At 36.3% G+C, this 16,470-nt stretch overlaps 1 protein-coding gene across 1 annotated transcript in view; it reads right to left on the bottom strand.

Annotated features, from left to right (window-relative positions):
- ahnak (AHNAK nucleoprotein) overlaps positions 1 to 9,936 on the bottom strand; it is a 35,142-nt gene extending 25,206 nt beyond the window's left edge. The window contains 1 exon segment of the mRNA XM_056472288.1: positions 9,670 to 9,936. The gene's annotated coding sequence lies outside the window, so the exon portion shown is untranslated.
- Positions 9,937 to 16,470: the final 6,534 nt, after the last annotated feature.

Genomic DNA, 16,470 nt, shown 5'->3' with positions numbered 1-16,470 from the left:
CCTGACGTTTTGGAGTGAAATTGTTTTCTCAAATTAAGGATTTAATCTGAATTCAGGCTACCAGGAATTGATGTATTTCATGCAATTTTCTACTGCTATGATCTCATGTTAGTCAGTGACATTCAATTTCATTCAATTTCCTTCGGCTTAGTATCTTTATTCATCAGGGGTCACCACAGCAGAATGAACTGCCTACTTATCCAGCATATATGGCAGCGTATGCCCTTCCAGCTGCAACCCAGTACTGGGAAACACCCATACACTCTCACATTCACACACATACGCTATAGTCAATTCAGTTTATTCAATTCACCTATAGTGCATGTCTTTGGACGGTGGGGGAAACCGGAGCACCCAGAGGAAACCCATGCGAACGCGAGGAGAACATGCCAACTCCACACAGAAATGCCAACTGGTCCAGCTGGGGCTTGAACCAGCGTTCTTCTTGCTGTGAGACAACTTATTATTTGTATACGCCATTAATAATAAATACTACATGATTCCATAAACAATAAGAGCTGTTAATGCATTGACATTGTGATTTTAACTATTTGACATCAACACAAAACCTCCAAGTGTAACCATTTTTTTTTCTATGGACAGGTGATACATCCTTTGGCTTTAACAAGAGTATGAACCATGTCACTATCGCAGCATTATTTAGAGGGTAAATGCTTAGAGCAACTGGCTCTTTCCCAAATATCATATGATCTCCTATGATCCATGTAAGCAGACACTTCATATTGCCTCCAGTGATTGAGCAATCATAAGACGCATAGGATAGAACACATCATTGTGCACCTTTTAGATCATCAACCTTTGAGGTCTAGCAATGACAAACAACACAGTGCAGGATCTGAAATATTCAAACAAAACTAGCAGAAAGGAAACCCCCAGATTTTTAAAAGCCTAAAACTAACAGATGGGCTCATAAGTCTTAATTGGGTGACATGACATATATCCAGCAATTCCTGCTCAAAGACAAGCAAAGTAGGGAGGACCACTTCTGCACTTATTCAGTCCACTATTAAGCAACTGATTGACAACAGCTTCATCTTAAAAGCCATTGCTCCCTTAACTAAAGTCTTTTTATGCATTTTGTTCATACATTTACAGGACAATGGTGTTTTGGGTCATGGAAATGCAGCAGGTCATGTGTGTTGAGAAAGCAAAACCAAAAATAGAGGGTTGTATGTGAGCAAACGCAAAGTGTTCTTAAATTGACATTGCAATCATTTTCATGAATCTGAGTTAGGTGAGACCATTTTGGCAATGTTGTCATACTCAAAATTCCAGATAAATATATTTTTACACCATTGCCATGTAAATGCATCCTTGTATATAATGTTCTATGCATGCTATAGGCGAACAACACCTCCTGATATCTGACTTCACACATCTGACATGCATACTGACAGGTTTTTTCTTCTGTACACAAAGATATAATCATGTTTTCAGCAATCTTTCCAGTACCTTTGCAAAACTTGTGATAAAGCTTCGAAAGAAAAGTGTTTTGATATGCTGTAGCTCTGAGAACATGCAGCTTTAATCAGCCGGACTGACAACACTGAAAGACAATGTCACCTTGTCACAATAAAAGGTGACAAAGTTGTAAAAAACCTGAGTGAGAGGTGGGGGGGGGGGGGGGGGGGGGGGGGGTCTGCTGTCAACACCTAAAGGCAGACTATGTCGTTTTTGCCGCTAGAAGGCGTGTATTCATTAACAAACAAAAGCGTAGTTTGATGGGAGTAGAAATTCTGTTCATGGATGAGTTAATTATTCAAGACTTATCATCGTAGTATGAAGCAAAATAAGACTAAATTCGTTAAAGCAAGATGAGAATGCAGAAGCAATCTGTGATGAGATATAAGTGCAGTGTGACTTTGAAAACAGCAGAGATTTTAATACAGCATAGTTGACCACTTTTAGTTCTACTGCCCACGATCATGTGCAGCGTTGGTTTTATACTGAATACATTTTAAGGTTCTGTTATAATGCAAAGTCTAATAAAAGGCACACCATATTTATGTGTCTTTGGTGTGTCCCTATTCTCTATAAAATCAAAACAGGACATGGTCAAAGTCAGCAGTAAAAATTGCTTATTGCCTATTTCTATATTTAAATATTTAGGATAAAGCAAGTACATAAGTCAACAATATATATATATATATATATATATATATATATATATATATATATATATATATATATAAACCGTGTTCTAGTGTTATTTGGATATTTTAATGAAAAAAATTGTACATAGTGCAATTAGATGCACTTTCAATTTATCATTAGCATTCCTTACAGACTGATCCATAAAAATAACTGTACATCATCTCATCAACTTGTACTAATGCTCAAACTCTCTAGTATCTATGGAAAGCAAGAGATAAATCAGATGCCAATATTTCCGTTATTTTAAAAAATAATAATAATAAAATGGTCTTTTTCAGTAGAAAAGGAAAAAAGCTCAAGTGTCAATGTGTTAATGTCGAAAGCTCTTGATCAGAAAAAAGTTTAGAAGACATGGTTTCGAGCCCTTAAGCTAGTCTTGTCAGGCAGAACTTATTTCCCTTTTCCTTCAAAAATGCAGCCCCACCCTAGTTGGTTTTATACTTTGGTTTGCCCTAAGAGGGCGACAGTGACTGAAACAGTTACAATATGAGAACACAAAATGGGGAGTTATCCTTTGCCCAAACCAAACACAGAAGCTTACACGTGTCTGCACAAGCTTAAACTTCTCCTCTGAACATTTCCGTTGAATAATAGTCTGACTAGTTTTCATTAACTCAGCTGAAACACAATTAGCTTTGTTTGTTTAAATTTGAAGTTTGATAAGATGCTATTGTTAAATACATTTACCAGCATCACTCCCTTAAAGTAAACTCATCTTCACGTGGTTAAAAATCCACCCTGCAATCTGAGCATTAGGAACCTGTTAGAGCTGCTGACTAAAGTCAAATGTCACTGTAAGATATTATTGTTTTATGCATGGGAATTTCAGGTATCCTAAAATTAAAAAATGCAACGAATGCAAGTAAAATTCCACACTTGAACCTAAGCCTTTGTTTGCAGCATCTGATGTCCGGAAGTAATTTAATGACTGTAAATTAAAAACATTAAATATTGCAAGCCATTCATTGTTATGTCAATGCCATGAAACTTGAGAAGCAAAACAAATATCATGTAAGATTCTCTCACAGTAGAAGCAAACATCATGCGCAAATCCTCATTTGATCTCATAAAATCCCCATAACTCACATTCTGTGGCCAAAGACACTCAAAGCTAAACTAAGCAGTCAATTTGCTTATTTAATATAACACATTCCAAATTGTGAAACTTTATTATTCACTCTAATCTTAGACAAGTAAAAGTCAATTTCTTTATTTAATTAAAACGTTCAGATGGGCAGTTCATGTGGGAAACCATTTCTGTTAAGTAGTTCAATATTTGCTCCGCTCTATATTTGCTTTAATAATGCACCTATCTAGCTGACTAAAACTGATAAGTGTCAATTGTTCAAAAGACCAAGTCAAGTGACTTATTACCAAATACCAAATCAAATACTCCCTTGACTCAGAGAGGCATCGCCGAGAGAAATGACTGAGCTTGTGCATCTCAAGTGCAAGTGCCATCAACTGTCTCTGAATGTTTAAATTGTTAAATTGTCCTTCGAGCTTCATGGACTTTGAAGCTGTCCTGTGGCTTCTCATCCAATTTAGCATCCCCTTTTGATAATTTCTGCATGGAGGAGGCCAAGGACAAAGAGATATCTGTTTTAAGTTTTCCAGTCAAGGCCAGAGAAATGTTAGGAATTTGTTACATTTCATAAATGTCTTTCAGGCCTTTAAGGCAAGGATGCATGACAAGACCAGATGCATGTTTGCTTCTGTGAACACTTTGCCAAAGATATATTAAAAGTGGTTTCAGTGCTGCTAATATCATTTAAAAAATGACTGAGGATCACATATATGGTTACATGAAATGTAGAGGTTTTCCCTAAAGCAGAAAAGAAACCAAAATACTTCATGTAACACTAGAGCTGCAAACAAATGCTAGAATCAGCACAGACAGGTACATGCTTGCGGGGACCTGCCCTGATTTCACTTTTTCCCAGTACTACTCAACTGTTATTGACAAGAAAACAACTTCACAAAAGTGCTCATTTAAACTCACCCCAAGAAAACCGTAGATTTACCCTTATAATCTTATAATCAAAGAAGATCTCTGTTTCCTTTGAAACAAAGATAGCTCTTAGAGGGGAAAAAAAAGTCATCTGATTAAAAGTTTGCTCAATAGATCTTAAAAATGACCTATTCTGAAGGGGCAGCTTTGTTTGTGAGTTTGTAGGGGGTCAAATAAGTAAGAACTTCGCCCGCTCCAAATGTCTATAATATGGAAACAATTGCTAGAACCTCTCACTACCCTGTTGTTTCATTAGCGGATGGTTATTTCTGAGCTGTGACTGAAATAGGCTCTCTGTGATAAAGGCCAGTCTGGACTATGCTGTCACACTGTTTGCAAAGAACAACATTTGGCAGAGCAGCTGTGTACACTCAAACAGGCCCCGTCTACAAGCCCCTGTACTTAGTTGTATCAAGTTTGCTGTCACCTCGCTATAGGTGAAGCCATCGGAACAAAATTGTTTGTTAAAAACGAGCGCAGTAATAATTACTAACTAACTTCTGCACATACTAAGTTAAAGAATGCCACTTAGTGTTAAAAAGCTTAGCAAGCGCTCAATTGAAAGAGAAAAAAACCCAACTTATATATAGTTTGTATTGTCGTGCATGAGAAAGACTGGTACTAGAACTAAACGCAACCATAATCACAGGTCTAGGACGTGTCAGACGACACCACAATGCTTCCAGAGGTCGTTTGGCAACAACTGTGCAAATCTAAAAGGAGCACAGTTTACAGCACAACACAGTCGACAAACTCTGCAAATCCAAAGTAGGAGGCACGCCCTTCGCACAATAAGAGAGAAACTACATGCACACCATCTCTCAGCCCGCACAGTGAGCTGCGAGCCCCACCCAGGCCTCCAGTCACACGCATTCCTTGATAGAGCCGTCAGGCCAACTGGAAGAGAGCCCAGCCTCTCCTGCAGTGACTAACTCCAAAGCAATGTCCTACTCTCTACCCAACCACTCAACTCACCCAGTGAGTCTGAACTGGGTACAAAAACAGGGTACTCTTTCATGGTTTCCACTTACTAACACCCAGTGGAAGAAGGAAAATTTATCCTTTACATTATCATTATTAATATTAAGGAAGGAAGATGATTTGCGCATTTATAAAAAACTAACAGAAGCCCCTCATAACATTAACACACAGCCGTAAAGAAGCCGTAAAAATTTTTGCATGGTTTCAAATGTCTTACTGTCTCATGGTAAATGGGAGAAATTGCACAACTATAAATATAAATTTACAAAGGTTCAGCAATGTTCAGGCTTAAATAAGTGATAGATTTTCGGGCAAACAACCAGACCACTAATTATAGAAAAGCCACTGTAAGTGTTTAATGCCACACTGTTTCCATTAAAGTGTTGTAATGTTTAATAAGAGGCACACGCGCGCACACACAGTGAGCATTACACAATGCAACAACATAAATTGTGGCCTTTGGCTTTGCTTACAGGAGTTGCTTGGTTACTCGCCCCCTAGCAGACACGTTTTTCCAAAGCAAATTACAGGATTGATTTTATTGCGACAAGTGCAAGTCATATTTCTCCATTAAAGGCTCATCATTCATGATTTCTTGCGGCAGGCGGACAATTTCAGAGCTGATACATAAAAAGGAATAACTGCTTTTTGGTTAAAAGTTCCAGTTTTACTTCCACATGGACACAATTCAAACCCACAAGCGACCAAACTCTCGTGCAAAGTTGTAGCTTTCTGTCTTTTTGTGGAAGATCACCAAATTAGAGGAACAAATGGAACACATAGATAAAACCATAAAAACTTGTTGTAGACAATTACCTCAAATAACCCTGGTCACTGAAAGATTAGAAATATATGTTTACATAAACATTTTACATACATTAAAATCTGTCAATCCCCTCACTGAGTCTTTTTTTTTGTCCATGCGCTTACTTGTTTATCCTGTTAACAAGGCTTTTCAAAACGAGTCAAAGGATATGACTAAGCAATCAAATACATGGCGATGACTGATGGCAAGGTGGTTTCTCTAACCAGCTCAGAGTGCATTATATTTCAAACACCATTAGTCGGCTTTATAGTTAGGTCCATAATGCCACTGCCAAGAGCTTAGTAAAAGTCAACAGGCATATGGACTTAAACATCCATATAACTCAGATCAGAACTCTTTGCTTCTCTACCTACAATTCAACTAGAAACAAACTCACGTAAACTGCACCTAGAATAATCTAACCTCTGCAGCCTGTATCCCATTGCTGTTGTAAACAAGAAGCTCTGCATAACTACATTACTGGGATGGCGTGAAGTAGCATGAGCTGCAAGTCAAATGTTTAGTCTACGTCAAGTAATACTGATCACTGAATAACCTTAAAGATACTACTGAATGCATTGAGAAACTATTCAAAACTAACCAAGAAAATATCTTTGCTGTTTTTTTAATACAAGGAAAATTATTTAGTAATTTTACATTTTAGCTGAGGTAGGTTAAAATCATTAAAATGTAATGTTAAAATGAATCATGTAAGAAATAAACACACTAATGTGTATTTATTCTAATTAAATGCACAAACTAAAAATCAACAATTAACTTATTATGTAAAGCTGCAATGGCAGGTGTGGCAACCAGAAAATAATTGCAACATGTCATGCAAGTTAGTGCATGCGTTTCACCTTAGCTACAGCATAACCAATAAATGGTGGTTTGTGTATATGAAGCACGTCATCGCCAAAAGTACCCGTTTCTGAATAATATCATATATCGTTTTATTTAATACCATGTCAACAACAACGGCTATTTTCATAGCCGTTTCTGAAAACACAAGGACTCATACATAATTGAAGCATTAAACTTCAACTAAAATGGACATGCAGCCTTGGACACTGAGGCCTATAAACTATAAACAGACTAATCATTCTGCTGTCATGTGATCCTAAGCCTTAATCAAACGCACATCGTATTTTCTATTTCAAGACAGACAACAAATGTAATCTAGTAATCCAACTGGATTGCAAAAGTACAATGAAAGTACAGTCTATCACATTTCATCATAGGTACAACTTGACCTGAAGTCTAAAAGTAAAATAATAATTAAAACAATAGAATGTACATAAACGTGTGCATCATGTTTATTTGCAGAAAACACCCAATTGTTTATTTGTGACATTTAAATCGAAGTGGTAAATAGGATCAATTGGAAACAATAATTAATAAAAATAAATTACTGTGTAAAAATAAAATTACTGTGTAAAAAATAAATTACTGTAATAAATTACAGGTTTTCAGAGATAAATGAAAACTTCATGTAAAATTTACAAACATGCCTGTCAATAAGGCATATGTTTGCCAGACCTGGTATTACAACACAAATTATGAAAGAAGAATGCCTGAACCTGACTCAGAGCCATATTGGCAAAGGCATACATCATTGTCCAAATTTGTGCTAGCTTTACGCCAATATTTCACAACCATGAAATAATGATAACACCAGAGCTGTCTGAACAGGAAGGCATGTACCAAGATAATGCTACAAAGTCTTCAGCTCAGACTTCAATACTTCAAAACAATTCAAATGATCCCCACATCCTGTAAGGCATCATCTATAAAAACAAGTGCGCTGCCAACTTATCTGTGATGGATAATCACCAACAATTTCATGGAGAATTTATTTCTGTCATCCTGTACACTTTTGAAAAGCACAAATAATCAAGGAACATAATGCTCAAATGTGAAGCCTGCCACACCTCCCTTGGAGTTTTCAACAAGCGTGTAAGGAAACGACAAAGGAAGTGTGCGCAAGTCCAGACTCTTTCCGTTTTCACACTGGAATAGAGAGTTCTACGAAGCACACTTTAATCTGACCTATCAACACACAGCAGGAGAAAGTTTTGCCTCTGTTGTAAACCTCCAGGACAATCGCGCATCAGATAAAGACACAGATGGCCCCAAACGGTGTTTCTACACAACATCCAAATCTTTAATCTTCTGAGATAAGCAAGAAACTCCCTGTTCTTTTTTATAAACTAAACATTATGAAAGCTTCAAATACAACTAAGGTTGAGACGCTACTAAACATTACGCAACCACTAATAAAGAACATAAAACAGAGACTACAAATGCTGTGTGCATTTAGACTTTCAAAATAAAATATGATTCAAGTGCAGAGTTGATACTGTACGGTGTTACTGTATGCTTTATTCTGCTATGGAGTCATCTGTTCTGACAAAACAGAAGAAAGCTTTGGGTGTGGCAGGAGGAGGGGGATGGGCTCCAAATGTTTCACTGATGAAAAATCTGCTCAGGAACATTTTTATCTTAAATCAGACAAACTGCAAAACAGCTTTTTGTATGTCAACACTCCATGCATATCTCAAATCTGTCAGCACTTATCAGCAACTCTCCTCTTAATGTCCTTCTTACTCTCTTTTATCCATACTATTCATTCTCTTCTTCTGTTATATAACAAACCATCAGTGGTCCTACGGCAAAACGACTCCATAACTAAACTCACGCCTCAGTCGGGTTTGAATAAAACACCTCATTCTTTCTTCTCCATAGCAAGCCTTACTTTCCCCCTCTGTGCTTCAAACCTGGTTTCAATTAGTAAGTCTTTCCAAACCACTACATTCCATTACCCCCTCCTCCCTTCACCCCTCTTACTCACTACCCACACCCTGGCCAGGGCTCCAGGTTGCGAAAATCAAGGCAAACTAGGACAGGCTTCTCAAATAAATCTAAAAATTCACTTTTTATTCTAAAACACAATAAGAATGTTGAAAACAAGCTTAAGTTGCATGTAAAAAATAATTACGGATAAAATATGGCAACATAATTCACCCACAGTGCAGAATATGTGCTGACGTTGTCTAAAAAATCTTGAGCAATGACCAGATTTGGTATGGGAGGAATAAACCCATTTTGAGAGGAACGTTTTTAAAAAAAAAACTTTGCAAGCGTGGCATGAGTTACAGTATACGCACGAACACTACTGTGCGCAGATGGCTTTCTTCAAATGTGTATATACATATACGTGTTATTTTACAGTCATGCAACCAAAGTCAGACACAACCTTCTTATCCACGTTGCTCTCTTTCAACTTGGGTTTATCTTTTGCATAACATGCAAAAGTCCAAAAAATTTGCCTTAATTATGAATCTTAAGTGATTTAGCAGGTCAAGTTCACGAAACGCTGAACAATGGCAAACTTTTGTGATAATATTGGGATAAAATTATGTTGGGGGAAAAAAACGTGCGCAACAGATGACAATTGCAGAGCAGATACACACCCACACACCCACCCACCCTTCATGTTCACACATCCAAATGATTATAAAGTTTGTGAGACATAGTACATTATCATTAGAACCAAATATATCGCGTTAATAAACAACGAAAGATTTACGAAAGTTCAGGAAAATAAGACGGTTTAAGGGAAAACTACTCTAAAACGTGAGCATCACACACAATAAATTCATAACTCATTACTAAATCTCATGAGACACAAACTTACCTGAATCCTTCAACACCTTTGCTCTGGCATCCTCCGCGGTCCACAGCTTTCTGCCACAGCCCAGAAGTTTTCCACCACGCTTTCTAAACTCAACTTATTCGTGTACTCTCGTAAGTTCTCGAGGCGTGGAACCTCTCTTTATATTTGTCTTGTTTTATTAGTTACTTTGTGTCACTTGCGCTCTCTCTTTCTCTCACTTTCGTGCTGTTTATTTTTTCTCTCTTCTCTCAGTGTGCCTGTAACTCCGGGCTATGGAGAATGGCAGAGTTTGGGTTTGGACTGTGGAGTTCTTCAGTGGAGAAGAAGGCGGGGGTAACGGTGTAGCAGGGAGTGGTCCTTTATAATTTTAGTCCAGCCCACCTACTGTTTGATTGGCATGTCTGTTTAACACAGCTCGTGAATGGAAACAGGTTTTATCTAAAAGTTTGAACTCTATTCTTTGGACGACAGTTATTTTAATCATTAGGTTTGTGCAAGTTGGCACAAACTTTATTGAAGCAATTTGTTAAGTGTTTTAAAAGTTATAATTATGATTGAAAAAAATGTAGGCTACAATTCCTAAACAGCAATGGTTAATTTAAAAAAGAGAAAGAAAAAAAAGCAGTCTATTGTAGCTTAAAAAGATAATAGTATAAGTTTTACTATTATTATGTTATCGTGTGTACATGAATTGAATTTCAGACATTATTCTGGAAAGCTTGGCCTTGCATACTTTTGCCTAGCATAAAGTTTCATATGGCATGGTGGCACACGATCTGGCAGTGTTATTTTAGTATAATTGAGAAATAAATGTAGGGTTTTTTTTAAATAACATTTATGTTATTTCAGATAAAACAAATTCAAGTTTAAGTTATAATATAATATAATATAATATAATATAATATAATATAATATAATATATCCTATACCCTTATAGATAGGGTAAGGAGCTCTGTCTGAGCTCAGAGTAGAGCCGCTTCTCCTCCACATCGAGAGAAGTCAGCTGAGGTGGCTCGGGCATCTGTTTCGGATGCCTCCTGACCTGGACGCCTACTTAGGGAGATGTTCCAGGCATGTCCCACTTGGAGGAGGCCTCGGGGAAGATCCAGGACATGCTGGAGAGACTATGACTCTCGGCTAGCCTGGGAACGCCTCGGGATCCCCCTGGAGGAGCTGGAGGAAATGTCTGAGGAGAGGGAAGTCTGGGGTTCTCTCCTAAGACTGCTGCCCCCTTGACCTGGTGGTGGTCGAAAATGAATAAATGAATAATATAATATAATATAATATAATATAATATAATATAATATAATATAATATAATATAATATAATATAATATAATATAATATAATATAATATAATATCTGACCCTGGAACAAAACATTTATTTGCAGTGGTATATTTTTAGCAAAACACATTGTATGGGTCATTGCAGATTTTTCTTTTAATGCCAATATTAAGTAAAAATAAAGATATGATTTGTAAAGTTTCTACCATGAATACAATAAATCTTAATTTTCAAATAGTAATGTGCATTAAGCACTTTATTTGGACAACGTTTAAAGTGATTTTCTCAGTATTTGGATTTTTTTAAACCCTCAGATTCCAGATGGTCAAAATAGTTCCTATTCTAACATAATATGATATAATATAATATAATATACTATAATATAATATAATATAATATAATATAATATAATATAATATAATATAATATAATATAATATAATATAATAAACCCTGTCTCCTAGCAAGGTCAAAACTAGTTTTTCATTCCATATTTTACTGTTGATGCTAGTCTGCTTTTATTGTTCTCAGCGAAACACAATGATGCTGGAACCTTACAGAACAGAATTCTGGATGATAATGAATTCTGAACTAGATGTTCAAACAAAATCCTCCCAGCTAAACACATATTTGTGTAGCTTGACTTTAAATCTTACTGAGATATAGTTCTTGTGACTAGCATGTGACAACTAGCTGTATAATTGTCATTTTGCACAACTTCATTTGTAGACTTATGTAAATGTAGAACCAGGACCTGCTAGAAAGCATGTCTGCCACAGACACAGTACATTCAGAGCAGTTTTAAATCAGAGATGTGTGTTTTGTTTGTTTTGTTTTTAAATATAGGCCTAATTTCGAATTCGTTTCAGAGATTTCTGTGGGAGATGCTGTGACAAATGTCAAATATTTGTTGACATTTGAAGAATTGCTTCTTGTATTTGATAATGTGTTCATTGTGTCTGTAAGCATGGATATAGTGCTGTCTTTGAGACACTCCAACATAATGTCCATACCATTTTCATAACAGAAAATCCAGTGTAGATCTCTAATAACTATTTTATTCATATTATTGAACCACTGAAATAATGAAACATGCAGTTAAATGATTTGTTGATCCACTTTCTAAGTAATAAGTGAAAGTTCTTTAATTTTAAACAAGAAAAGAAACCACCAATTAAATCCAGTTCCCTTTTTTATTTACTGAATTAGACTACTAAAAGAATACTCCGTTTGCCATTTGAAAGAAGAATTGAAACCAACAAACAGGGCCTAAATGACAAAATAGCCCCATCGCTGCAAAATGGTACAATGCAGCCTTAAGGTAGACCAGTCAGAATACTGTCACAGAGGTTTGTTACAATAAGGCACAGTTAATTCTATTAAAAATAGCCGATGCTGACCAAGGTGCTGTAGAAAAAGTATTGAGTTTAAACGTTGCTGTTAAACCATGCTGTCAGCTGCTCATATTTTATATTTAGCATATTTACTATTATGAATCAATGAATGGGAAAGCTAAATTATTAGTAAGAAAACAGACTCCAATTACAGACACTCACAATGAAAGAGACTATTAAAGAAATTAAACAGAGCAATGGACATAATTAACTCATATAATAAAGGCTGTGAACATTATAAACCCAGTATGCAATTAAATTAGGATAAGTTGAGGCAGTTCATTGGGACAAGTAATGTGCAATTTAGAGCACAGGTCTTTGAAGATGCATTGCGTTTATCAAGCTAACAAAAGACTGTTGCAATATGCAAAACGGTGAAGAGATGATATGTGATGGCCTTTGCATGTTTATCTCAAAAGTCTTAATTTTTGTCTTAGTATTCCTAGTGTATAAGTTAAGTATTCACTCAACGGCCTTTTTATTAGGTTTAAAGGTTTCAACCAAAAATGAAAATTTACTCAAACACAAGAGGCTCCAAAGTTTTTATGTGTTTGTTTATGTTGAACGGGTGCAGTTTCAAATAATTTTGTAAAAAAGCATTTACTGAAATCCATACTAGGAAAAGAAACTTCCATAGTAGATGAAAGAAACTCAAACAAGTTTGGTGCAAGTGAAGGTTGAGCAAATAATGACAGATTTTTACATTTTTGTGTGAACTAACTACTTGTTTGCCCAAATATCTAATCACCCAATCAAATGGCAGCAACTCAATACATTTAAGCAAGTTGATTGGGTCAGAATGAGAAAGAAAGGAGCTTCAGAATAGGAATGAAAGATAATGAAATTGACCTTGAACATGATTGATTTGTTGGTGCTGGATGGGACGATCTGAATATTAGACACTGGGATTTCATCATAAATCGTAGCATTTTGATTTGATGGCTAATTCATATTAATCAGTATGATCTCATTTGTACATTTTAGTATGTTGTGCTCATCTCCCAATGAGGGTTGGGTTTGTGGTTTAGGAAGCATGTCCAACTTTAATTAAAAAAAAATTTCTATAAATTAAATTGTATGTTTTTTTACACTGTAAAACCCAACAGTCGACTTTATCAAATGAAATGAGTGTATTAACTCAAAATTGACTGAAAGTTTATTCTACTCTTTTGAAAAGAGTTTTGAACTCTGTTGAAGGTAATGAGTTAATTAAATACTTCATTACTTAAATGCAGTAAGTTCACAGTACTCATATAGATTAGTTTTTAACTCAAATGGTTTGTAGCAATCGGTGTCCTCAAACAGTTTGAATTGACTTAACTTATTGGGTTTTACAGTACTCAGTTGGTTTGAGTTCTCTTCATTTATTTGGTTTTACTGTGCTCAAATTGCTTCATTTAGTTAAATGGAGTAAGTTCACAGTACTCATTAGGAGTAGTATTTGAACTTAAATGGTTTGTTGCAAACGTTTTCCTCAAACAGTTTGAGTTACCTTAACTTTTTTGGTTTTACAGTGGACGAATTAGCCACTTTGGTGTAATGTAGTTATATTTCTTGTGAGATCGGGCTGGGGGATTGTCACACCCAACCAAGCAAGTCTAAGAGAAAAGTGAAGTGAAATGTATCCCTAACCCGAAGCAACAACTGAACTTCACTGGATTTGCATGGCTGATGAGATACCTGGAAGGCCTGGAATACTAATCCAACTTTCCATCTCTACCCTGCCATTGATAGTTTCTCAGTTCGTGCTCTATTCTGTGTGCTGTAAAGGTTCCTGTTGCTGCAAGTCTTGCCCTGCAGCCACTAAATCAATCATTCGTCCCTGCCTAAAACAGCCCGAAGCATCTCACATGTTCCCCTAAACCCTTCACTGTACTCTTTCCAATGCTTTTGCTTCGTTTTAACCTGCCCTAATCTCTCAAAATAGGTTTCACAAGGTTTAATTCACGTTAGATTGAGTAAGATGTCTGTGGTTGCTTCATTTAAAGAGCTGTTTCAGCTGCCTCAGATATTGCTCACACCATGAAATCCAGGTAAACAGCCTAGGTGTGCATATGTGGTTGTGGGGTGGGAGGGTGGTTCGTTGGTTTTGAGACTAACAGACAGATAGAAAGACAGACAGACAGGCAGGCAGGCAGGCAGAGAGAGAAGCCTGAGGCGCTAGCTGAACAAATCCATGTGTCACACCCATATTCAGAGCTGCGCAATGGTGAACAGGAGATGCATTCTCCAAATGAGAACAACATTTTACTTTCTGTCTTGTAAAGAAATGAAAGGAGTGGCAAGTCGCTTTGAGTAAAAGCATTCAAACAATTATGAGGGATTTAAATTACATTATTATAAAAACAAATAAATTCATTTAATGCTTCTCGCTCTTTCTTTAAAGAGATAGTTCACCCAAAAATAAAATTGTACTTAATTCATGAAAATGACTCACCCTCAAGTGGCTCTTTCTAAGATTCTTTATTCTCTTGGAGACAAAATAAGTTATTTTAAAGAAAGCTGGTAACCTGCCACCACTGACATTTATAGGTTTCAGCTTTCTTCAAAATAACTTCTTTAAAGTTCTTCAAAGTAACTCACAAAGGTTTGAAATAAAGTAAAGGGTGAGTAAATGATGACAGAATTGCAATTTTGTAAGTTCTAATGTTCAGTATTCACTACTTAAAGCCTCATGATCCTATAACAAACGTTTTGGAAATACAGTTTGAGTTGGAAAAAACAAAAAACAAACAACTGGAACAATGTGCGTATGCTCTCTTGTTGCTGTCTTGGTGTAGGAGTTTTGTCTCCCCGATGCAATAAAAACTTTTGGATCACAAACAGGCGAAGAATGTCAAGGAACAAAACAGTCATGCTTTTCTGCAAAGCTCCAAAACCATGTGAGGGGAGGAAAAAAACTGAGGAAAAAAAGACATGAAATGGCCGCAGCAAATGCAACAAAGCTCTGTAGTTTGAGGCAGATGCATATTTGAGAGATTAGTCACTGTAATATAAACAAGAGGATCTCATGCTTTTCATTTGGATAAAGTGAGTTAGCAACGATGCCGGAGTAGTCATGAAACATTGGTTAATATAGTTCAATTCTAGGATATGTGGGAACGGGTGTTTCCTGGTGAGCGGCTCATAGGTGTGTCTGCCTGTATGAACTAGTGTGAATAACAGCAGTCAGTGTTGGTGTGTCAGGGTGAGTCATCCCGTATGACTACAATACACGCCGTGCTGTACCAAGAAGAGAAGGAAGGGAAAAGAAGAAAGGAGGGGCAGAGGGGATGAATTTATTGGGTGTGTCCTGGGATCAACTTTGGAGGATACGAGGAGCCATTTTATTTGAAGTTTAAAGAAAACAGTGCAGAACAAAGTGATCTCAAATGTGCACTCTCGCTAGTGTTTGTACTTGTAAATCAGAAAACAGCTAGTTGTGCTGCAGGGAGGATGTGTAGTCTTTAATATAAAGTTTGAAGCTTTCATTGATGCTTTCCACAGCCGCACAATGACCATAAATGATAGTCCTGTCCAGACAAACAATAATATGGCATTGTTAAAGTATATATTTGTTTCAAGTGATCAGTTAACAGGTAGTCTTTGTTTCCTAAATGCAAAAGTTAGAATCAAAACACATTTTTTTTCTTTCTTTCTTTCTTTCTTTCTTTCTTTCTTTCTTTCTTGTTAATTAAATATCTACCATTCATTTAAATGAATTAAAACTAAATCTGAAACAACTGACATTTTTCAACTAATTTCTTTCTTTTTGCGGTACTGAACTGTGACATCACCGGGTCGTATTGTACCAACCCATACATTTGGTGAACCGTTACACCCCTAATATACACATCTTTACTTTCAGTGATTGAGTGATATGATAGTTCCTGACAGGTTATGTCCTGGTCAAACATGCGAGGTAGAAAAAGATATTTTTAAATGTGTGTGTATACAGGGGGGTTAATAATTCTGACTTCAACGGCACACGCACACACACATACAGTTGAAGTCAGAATAATTAGCCCCCCTTTGATTATGGTTTTCTTTTTTTAAAATTACCCAAATGATGTTTAACAGAGCAAGGAAATTCACAGTATGTCTGAAAATATTTTTTTCTTCTGGAGAAAGTCTGGTTTATTTCGGTTAAAATAAAAGCAGTTT

The sequence above is a fragment of the Danio aesculapii genome, chromosome 14 (genome assembly GCF_903798145.1).
Source record: "Danio aesculapii chromosome 14, fDanAes4.1, whole genome shotgun sequence".
In the NCBI taxonomy this organism is placed as follows: Eukaryota; Metazoa; Chordata; class Actinopteri; order Cypriniformes; family Danionidae; genus Danio; species Danio aesculapii.
This window is presented reverse-complemented; position numbering and strand designations above follow the sequence as displayed.